Source organism: Arachis duranensis, chromosome 7 (assembly GCF_000817695.3).
Source record: "Arachis duranensis cultivar V14167 chromosome 7, aradu.V14167.gnm2.J7QH, whole genome shotgun sequence".
Lineage (NCBI taxonomy): Eukaryota > Viridiplantae > Streptophyta > Magnoliopsida > Fabales > Fabaceae > Arachis > Arachis duranensis.
Genome location: NC_029778.3, coordinates 68,468,185 through 68,478,266, shown reverse-complemented (window position 1 = coordinate 68,478,266; position 10,082 = coordinate 68,468,185). Strand labels below are relative to the sequence as shown.

General features: G+C 39.6%; 1 non-coding gene across 1 annotated transcript; it reads right to left on the bottom strand.

The window, feature by feature from the left end:
* Positions 1–400: 400 nt before the first annotated feature.
* On the bottom strand, positions 401–504 carry LOC127740917 (small nucleolar RNA R71). The gene has a single exon (XR_008001773.1). It is a non-coding gene; the product is annotated as a small nucleolar RNA R71 (small nucleolar RNA).
* Between the last annotated feature and the right edge of the window lie 9,578 nt (positions 505–10,082).

Here is a 10,082-nt window from a genome sequence, read left to right as displayed (position 1 = left end):
GGCCGAACCCAATAACAATGGTGGAGGTGCAAGGAAGATGCTTGGTGACTTTACTGCACCAAATTCCAACCTCCATGGAAGAAGCATCTCAATCCCTGCCATTAGAGCAAACAACTTTGAGCTAAAGCCTCAATTAGTTTCTCTGATGCAACAGAATTGTAAGTTTTATGGACTTCCATCAGAAGATCCTTTTCAGTTCTTAACTGAATTCTTGCAGATCTGTGATACTGTTAAGACCAATAGGGTTGATCCCGAAGTCTATAGGCTTATGCTTTTCCCTTTTGCTGTAAGAGACAGAGCTAGAGTATGGTTGGACTCTCAACCTAAAGATAGCCTGAACTCTTAGGATAAGCTGGTCACGGCTTTCTTAGCCAAGTTTTTTCCTCCTCAAAAGCTGAGTAAGCTCAGAGTGGATGTTCAAACCTTCAGACAGAAAGAAGGTGAATCCCTCTATGCAGCTTGGGAGAGATGCAAGCAACTGACCAAAAAGTGTCCTTCTGACATGCTTTCAGAATGGACCATCCTAGATATATTCTATGATGGTCTATCTGAATTGTCTAAGATGCCATTGGACCATTCTGCAGGTGGATCTATTCACCTGAAGAAAACGCCTATAGAAGCTCAGGAACTCATTGACATGGTTGCAAATAACCAGTTCATGTACACTTCTGAAAGGAATTCTGTGAGTAATGGGATGCCTCAAAGGAAGAGAGTTCTTAAAATTGATGCTCTGAATGCCATATTGGCTCAGAATAAAATGTTGACTTAGCAAGTCAATATGATTTCTCAGAGTCTGAATGGATTGCAAAATGCATCCAACAGTACTAAAGAAGCATCTTCTGAAGAAGAAGCTTATGATCCTGAGAACCCTGTAATGGCAGAGGTGAATTACATGGGTGAAGCCTATAGAAACACCTATAATCCCTCATGGAGAAATCATCCAAATTTTTCATGAAAGGATCAATAAAAGCCTCAACAAGGCTTTAATAATGGTGGAAGAAACAGGTTTAGCAACAGCAAGCCTTTTCCATCATCCTCTCAGCAACAGACAAAGAATTCTGAGCAGAGCCCCTCTAGCTTAGCAAACATAGTCTCTGATCTATCTAAGGCCACTTTAAGTAAACAAGGTCCTTTATTAGGAATTTAGAGGCACAAGTGGGCTAGCTGAATAAAAGGGTCACTGAAACTCCTCCTAGTACTCTCCCAAGCAATACAGAGGAGAACTCAAAAAGAGAGTGCAAGGCCATAACCTTGTTTGGTGTGGTCGAATGCACAGAGGAGGAGGAGGACGTGAATCCCAGTGAGGAAGACCTCCTGGGGCGTCCTCTGAACAAAAAGGAGTTCCCAACTGAGGAACCTAAGGAATCTGAGGCTCACCTAGAGACCATAGAGATTCCATTGAACCTCCTTTTACCATTCATGAGCTCTGATGACTATTCATCTTCTGAAGAAGATGAAGATAATGTTGAAGGGTAAGTTGCCCAATATTTAGGAGCAATCATGAAGCTGAATGCCAAGCTATTTGGTAATGAGACTTGGGAGGATGAGCCTCCATTGCTCATTAATGAACTAAATACCTGGGTTCAGAATACTTTACCTCGAAAGAAACAGGATCCTGGTAAATTCCTAATTTCCTGTACCATAGGCACCATGACCTTTGAGAAGGCTCTGTGTGACTTGGGGTCAGGCATAAACTTAATGCCACTCTCTGTAATGGAGAAACTGGAAATCTTTGAGGTACAAGCTGCCACATTCTCATTAGAGATGGCAGACAAATCCATGAAAAAGCCTTATAGACAGGTAGAGGACGTGCTAGTAAAGGCCAAAGGCCTTTACATCCCTTCTGATTTCATAATCCTAGACACTGGGAAGGATGAGGATGAATCCATCATCCTTGGAAGACCCTTCCTAGCCACAGCAAAAGCTGTGATTAATGTGGACAGAGGAAAGTTGGCCCTTCAACTGAATGAGGACTACCTTGTGTTTAAAACTCAAGGATCTCCTTCTATAACCATGGAAAGGAAGCAAGAAAAGCTTCTCTCACTGCAGAGTCAACCAAAGCTCCCACAGTCAAACTCTAAGTTTGGTGTTGGGAGGCCACAACCAAACTCTAAGTTTGGTGTTGAACCCCCATATTCAAACCCTAAGTTTGGTGTTGGGAGGTCTCAACAATGCTCTGAATATCAGTGAGGCTCCATGAGAGCCCACTGTCAAGCTATTGACATTATAGAAGCGCTTATTGGGAGGCAACCCAATTTTTATTTATCTATGTTATTTCATGTTGTTTTCTTTTTTTTTAGGTTGATGATCATGTGGAGCCACAAAAATAATTGCAAAAATTCAAGAAAAATAAAAAATAGCATTAAAAACAGCACACCCTGAAGGAGGAACTTACTGGCATTTAAACACCAGTAAGGGTAGCAGAATGGGCGTTTAACGCCCAGTCTGGCACCATTCTGGGCATTAAACGCCAGAAACAAGCATCAGATTGGCGTTAAACGCCAGAAAGAAGCAACAATCTGGCGTTAAACGCCAGAAACAGGTTACAGTCTGGCGTTTAACGCCAGAAAAGGAATAAAAGATGGCGTTTAATGCCAGAAACAAGCAGCAGTCTCGCGTTAAACGCCAGGATTGGACAGTAAGGGCGTTTTGTACGCCTAATAGGAGCAGGGCTGCAATCCTTGACCCCTCCTCCCATAACACTCTTCCCCAAATACCCCTCACCAATCAAATCATATCCTCTTCCCTATATTCTTTTCACCAATCACCTCCATACCTCTTCCCCAAAAACCCCATCTACCCCACTTTCAAATTCAAACACTTTTCCCTCCCAAACCCAACCCTAATGGCCGAAACCCAACCCTTCCCTCACCCATATATAAACCCCTCACTACTTCTTCATATTCACATAACACAAACACCTTCCCCCCTCTTGGCCGAATTCACTTCTCCCTCCATCTCCTCTATTTTCTTCTTCTTCCCTTTCTTTCTTTCTTCTTTTGCTCGAGGACGAGTAAACCTTTTTAAGTTTGGTATGGTAAAAGCATTGCTTTTTGTTTTTCCATAACCATTTATGGTACCTAAGGTCGGAGAAACCTCTAGAAAGAGGAAAAGAAAGGCAAAAGCTTCCACCTCCGAGTCATGGGAGATGGAGAGATTCATCTCAAAGGTCCATCAAGACCACTTCTATGAAGTTGTGGCCAAGAAAAAGGTGATCCCTATGCAATTCAGCTGGAATTGTCATAGAGGAAAACACCCTCATTGAAGAGGACAAGCCCATCACTAAAAAGAGGATGGAGCAAACAAGAGAGACCACTCATGGACCTCAACAAGAGCATGAGGAATTCCCTCATCAAGAAATCCCTGAGATGCCTCAAGGGATACATTTTCCTCCACACAACTATTGGGAGCAACTAAGGATAGGAGCACCAAAATCACTAGGGATGGAGCAACAAAGGCAAGGAAGAGACATAGAGGAGCTCAAAAGCACCATTGGTTCTTCAAGAGGAAGACGCCACCCTCACTAAGGTGGACTCATTCCGTAATCTCCTTGTGTTTTTATTTTTCTGTTTTTGGTTTTTATGCTTCATGTTTGTCTATGTTTGTGTCTTCATTACATGATCATTAGTGTCTAGTGTCTATGTCTTAAAGCTATGGATAATTTTATGAATCCTTCACCTCTCTTAAATGAAAAATGTGCTTAATTACAAAAGAACAAGAAGTACTTGAATTTCAAATTTTATCTTGAAATTAGTTTAATTATTTTGATGTGGTGGCAATACTTTTTGTTTTCTGAATAAATGCTTGAACAGTGCATATTTTTTATAGTAAAGTTTATGAATGTTAAAATTGTTGGTTCTTGAAAGAATAATGAACAAAGATAAATGTTATTGATAATCTGAAAAATCATAGAGAATTGATTCTTGAAGTAAGAAAAAGCAGTGAATAAGAAAGCTTGTGAAAAAAGAGAAAAAAAGTGGCGAAAAAAAATAGAGAAAGAAAGAAAAAGAAAAAGCAAGCAGAAAAAGCCAATAGCCCTTAAAACCAAAAGGCAAGGGTAAAAAGGATCCAAGGATTTGAGCATTAATGGATAGGAGGGCCCAAGGAAATACAATCCAGGCCTAAGCAGCTAAATCAAGCTGTCCCTAACTATGTGCTTGTGTCATGAAGGTCCAACTGAAAAGCTTGAGACTGAGTGGTTAAAGTCGTGATCCAAAGCAAAAAGAGTGTGCTTAAGAACTTTGGACACCTCTAATTGGGGACTTTAGCAAAGCTGAGTCACAATCTGAAAAGGTTCACCCAGTTATGTGTATGTGGCATTTATGTATCCGGTGGTAATACTGGAAAACAAAGTGCTTAGAGCCACGGCCAAGACTCATAAAGTAGCTGTGTTCAAGAATCAACATACTAAACTAGGAGAATCAATAACACTATCCAAAATTCTGAGTTCCTATAGATGCCAATCATTCTGAATTTCAAAGGATAAAGTGAGATGCCAAAACTGTTCAGAAGCAAAAAAGCTACTAGCCCCGCTAATCTAATTGGGACTAAGTTTCATTGATATTGTGGGATTCATTGTATATTCTCTTATTTTTATCCTGATTTGTTTTCAGTTGCTTGGGGACAAGCAACAACTTAAGTTTGGTGTTGTGATGAGCGGATAATTTATACGCTTTTTGGCATTATTTTTATATAGTTTTTAGTATGTTTTATTTACTTTTTAGTATATTTTTATTAGTTTTTAAGCGAAATTCACATTTATAAACTTTACTATGAGTTTGTGTATTTTTCTGTGATTTCAGGTATTTTCTGGCTGAAATTGAGAGACCTGAGCAAAAAGCTGATTCAGAGGCTGACAAAGGACTGTTGATGCTGTTGGATTCTGACCTCCCTGCACTCGAAATGGAATTTTTGGAGCTACAGAAGTCCAAATGGTGCGCTCTCAACTGTGTTGGAAAGTAGACATCTAGGGATTTCCATAAATATATAATAGTCTATACTTCGCCCGAGTTTAAACGACGCAAACTGGCGTTTAACGCCAGCTTTCTGCCCTATTCTGATGTTAAACGCCAGAAACAAGTTGCAAAGCATGGTCAAACGCCAGAAACAAGTTACAAACTGACGTTCAACTCCAAGGAAAACCTCTACACGTGAAAGCTTCAATGCTCAGCCCAAGCACACATTAAGTGGGCCCGGAAGTGGATTTCTGCATCATTTAATCATTTCTGTACCCCTAGTAACTAGTCTAGTATAAATAGAACTTTTTACTATTATATTAGAGATCTTTAGACGTCTAGTCCTTAGACCTAGGTCCTTTTCCCTATTTTAAAATTCATATGCCATTGGAGGCTGGCCTCACGGCCATGCCTGGACCATCATCACTTATGTATTTTTAACGGTGGAGTTTCTACACGCCATAGATTAAGGGTGTGGAGCTCTGCTGTTCCTCGAGTATTAATGCAATTACTACTATCTTCTATTCAATTCATGCTTATTCATGTTCTAAGATATTCTTTCGCACTTCAACCTGATGAATATGATGATCCGTGACACTCATCAACATTCTCACTTATGAACGCGTGCCTGACAAACACTTTCGTTCTACCTGCGAAAGCTAGAGTGTGTATCTCTTGGATTCCTGGTCCACGACGCATGGTTGCCTCGCCTCACAACCGAGCCTTTCATTCCGTGAGATCAGAGTCTTTGTGGTATAAGCTAGAATCCATTGGCAGCATTCTTGAGATCTGGAAAGTCTAAACCTTATCTGTGGTGCTCCGAGTAGGATCTGGGATGGGATGATTGTGACGAGCTTCAAACTCGCGACTGTAGGGCATGGTGACAGACGCAAAAGGATAGTAAATCCTATTCCTACATGATCGAGAACCAACAACTGATTAGCCATGCGGAAAACCGTAGAAGACCTTTTTCACTGAGAGGATGGGAAGTAGCCATTGACAACGGTGATGACCTACATACAGCTTGCCATAGAAAGGAGTATGAAGGATTAGATGAAGGCAGTGGGAAAGCAGAAATTCAAGAGGAATAAAGCATCTCCATACACTTGTCTGAAATTCTCACCAATGATTTACATAAGTATCTCTATCTTTATTTTACGTTTTATTTGTCTTTTAATTAGTAAAACTCCATAACCATTTGAATCCGCCTGACTGAGATTTACAAGATGACCATAGCTTGCTTCAAGCCGACAATCTCCGTGGGATCGACCCTTACTCACGTAAGGTTTATTACTTGGACGACCCAGTGCACTTGCTGGTTAGTTGTGCGAAGTTGTGAAAAAGAGTTGAGATTACAATTGTGCGACCAAGTTGTTGGCGCCATTGTGTATCACAATTTTGTGCACCAGTGGTTCCACCGGAGTTGGAGGTTTTGGAGGAAAGTAGATGACAGAGGGTTTCAGTGAGAGTTTAGTTAAGATTTAGAACCTTAGATGGCTTATCCTATTTGTGGTTTACAATTTTATTATCTTTAAGTTCTATATTCTGATTGTCGAAGTTCTAAAATCACCTTCGACTTTTTCGGGACATTATATGTTAGAGATGTGGGTAATGTTACCATGCTGAGAACCCCCAGTTCTCATCCCATATAATATTGTTGTTTTTTTCAAATGCAGGACGAGAGGCACCTCAGTAAACGTCTGGAATTCATTCAATAAGCGAAGATTGGGATTACTGTATTTTGGGTTATTCTAAGTGTGTGTGTGTGTGTGTATATATATATATATATATATATATGTACACTTTGGCCGACCTTTTCTTCGCAGGTCGAGTTAAGAGCTTGATTATCGTGTAACCTTGACCTTCTACCCACTTTGTTTATATATTTATATATGTGCTTAAGCTTTATTCGTATGCAAGTAAACATTTTTTCTGAGCGCCACGCTTTTAGTTTTACGATTTTGCTCTTACTATCCTTCAAGGCTCCTCGTATATTACATTCTCCCAATTATTATACACATATATATATTATTTTAGAGGCCCTAATACTTCGCCACCTCTGCTTTACGACTCGAATGTAAGGTTCTGTGTGGTAGGTGGTGCACGAAATTATGATCATCAACAATGGCTCCAATAATTTGGTAGCTCTCACACGTGAATTACACTTAGTCACAACTCCGCATAACTAACCAGCTAGTGCACTGGGTCGTCCAAGTAATACCTTACGTGAGTAAGGGTCGATCCCACGGAGATTGTTGGTATAAAGTAATCTATGGTCATCTTGTAGATCTCAGTCAGGCTAGTCCAAATGTGATTGGATTAGATAATTAAAAGATAAATAAAATAGGATAGAAATACTAATTTAAATTAATGGTGGGAATTTCAGATAAGCGTATGGAGATGCTTGTCCCTGTTGAATCTTTGCTTTCCTACTACTTTCATCCAATCCTTCTTACTCCTTTCCATGGCAAGCTGTATGTAGGGCATCACCGTTGTCAATGGCTATATCCCATCCTCTCAGTGAAAATGGTCCAAATGCTCTGTCATAGCACGGCTAATCATCTGTCAGTTCTCAATCAGGTTGGAATAGAATCCAGTGATTCTATTGCGTCTGTCACTAACGCCCAGCCTTCAGGAGTTTGAAGCTCGTCACAGTCATTCAATCACGGAATCCTACTCGGAATACCACAGACAAGGTTAGACTTTCCGGATTCCCATGAATGCCACCATCAATTCTAGCTTATACCACGAAGATTCTGATTAAGGAATCCAAGAGATATGCGCCCGGTCTAAGGTAGAACGGAAGTGGTTGTCAGTCACGCGCGTTCATAGGTGAGAATGATGATGAGTGTCACAGATCATCATATTCATCAAGTTGAAGTGCAACGAATATCTTAGAACAGGAATAAATCGAATTGGATAGAAAATAGTAGTAATTACATTGAAACTTGAGGTACAGCAGAGCTCCACACCCTTAATCTATGGTGTGTAGAAACTCCATCGTTGAAAATACATAAGTGAAAAGTTCAGGCATGGTCGAATGGCCAGCCCCCAAACGTGGTCACAAGACCGAATGATCAAAAGACTAAACAGTCAAAAGATGTTTAATACACTAGTAAAAAGTCCTATTTATATAAACTAGCTACTACGGTTTACAGGAGTAAGTAATTGATGCATAAATCCACTTCCAGGGCCCACTTGGTGTATGTTTGGGCTGAGCTTGATCTATCCACGAGCTGAGGCTTATCTTGGAGTTGAACGCCAAGTTGTAACGTGTTTTGGGCGTTCAACTCTAGTTCGTAACGTGTTTCTGGCGTTTGACTCCAGAATGCAGCATGGAACTGGCGTTGACCGCCAGTCTATGTCATCAAATCTCGAACAAAGTATAGACTATTATATATTGCTTGAAAGCTCTGGATGTCTACTTTCCAACGCCGTTGAGAGGGCGCCATTTGGAGTTTTGTAGCTCCAGAAAATCCATTTCGAGTGCAGGGAGGTCAGATTCCAACAGCATCAGCAGTCCTTTGTCAACCTCCTATCAGAGTTTTGCTCAGGTCCCTCAATTTCAGCCAGAAATTACCTGAAATCACAGAAAAACACACAAACTCATAGTAAAGTCCAGAAATGTGAATTTAGCATAAAAACTAATAAAAACATCCCTAAAAGTAACTAGATCATACTAAAAACTACCTAAAAATAATGCCAAAAAGCGTATAAATTATCCGCTCATCACAACACCAAACTTAAATTGTTGCTTGTCCCCAAGCAACTGAAGATTAATTAGGATAAAAAGAAGAGAATATACTATAAATCCCAAAATATCAATGAATATTAATTCTAATTAGATAAGCGGGACTTGTAGCTTTTTGCTTCTAAACAGTTTTGGCATCTCACTTTTTCCTTTGAAGTTTAGAATGATTGGCTTCTCTAGGAACTTAGAATTTCGGATAGTGTTATTGATTTTCCTAGTTAAGTATGTTGATTCTTTGAACACAGCTACTTTTATGAGTCTTGGCCGTGGCTCTAAGCACTTTGTTTTCCAGTATTACCACCGGATACACAAATGCAACAGACACATGACTAGGTGAACCTTTTCAGATTGTGACTCAGCTTTGCTAGAGTCCCCAGTTAGAGGTGTCCAGAGCTCTTAAGCACGCTCTTTTTGCTTTGGATCACGACTTTAACCACTCAGTCTCAAGCTTTTCACTTGGGCCTTCATGACACAAGCACATGGTTAGGGACAGCTTCATTTAGCCGCTTAGGCCTGGATTTTATTTCCTTGGGCCCTCCTATCCATTGATGCTCAAAGACTTGGATCCTTTTTACCCTTGCCTTTTGGTTTTAAGGGCTATTGGCTTTTTCTACTTGCTTTTTCTTTTTCTTTCTATTTTTTTTCCACTTTTCTTCTTTTTTTTTTTGTCGCAAGCCTTGTTCTTTCACTGCTTTTTCTTGCTTTAAGAATCAATTTCATGATTTTTCAGATTATCAATAACATTTCTCTTTTTCTTCATTCTTTCAAAAGCCAACAATTTTAACATTCATAAACAACAAGATAAAAATATGCACTGTTTAAGCATTCATTCAGAAAACAAAAAGTTTTGTCACCACATCAATATAATTAAACTAAATTCAATGACAATTTTCAAAATTTATGTACTTTTTGTCCTTTTGAATTAAAAACAATTTTCATTTAAGAGAGGTGAAGGATTAATGGAATTATTCATAGCTTTAAGACATAGTTACTAACTACAAATGATCATGAAGTAGAGACACAAAACATAGATAAACATATAACATAAAAAACCGAAAAACAGAGAGATAAGAACAAGGAAGTTAAGGAATGAGTCCACCTTAGTGAGGGTGACGCCTTTTGAAGGTCCAATGGTGCTTTTTGAGCTCCTTTATGTCTCTTCCTTGCTTCTGTTGCATGATCCCTAGTGATTTTGGTGTTCCTACCCTTAGTTGCTTCCAATAATTATGTGGAGAAAAATTTATCCCCTGAGGTATCTCAGGGATCCCTTGATTTGTAGTCAACTGTTCTATCACTGAGATATAGACCCTTTAGATGAATCTTTTCATCTCCCATGACTCAGAGGTGGAAGCTTTTGTCTTATCTTTTCTCCTTTT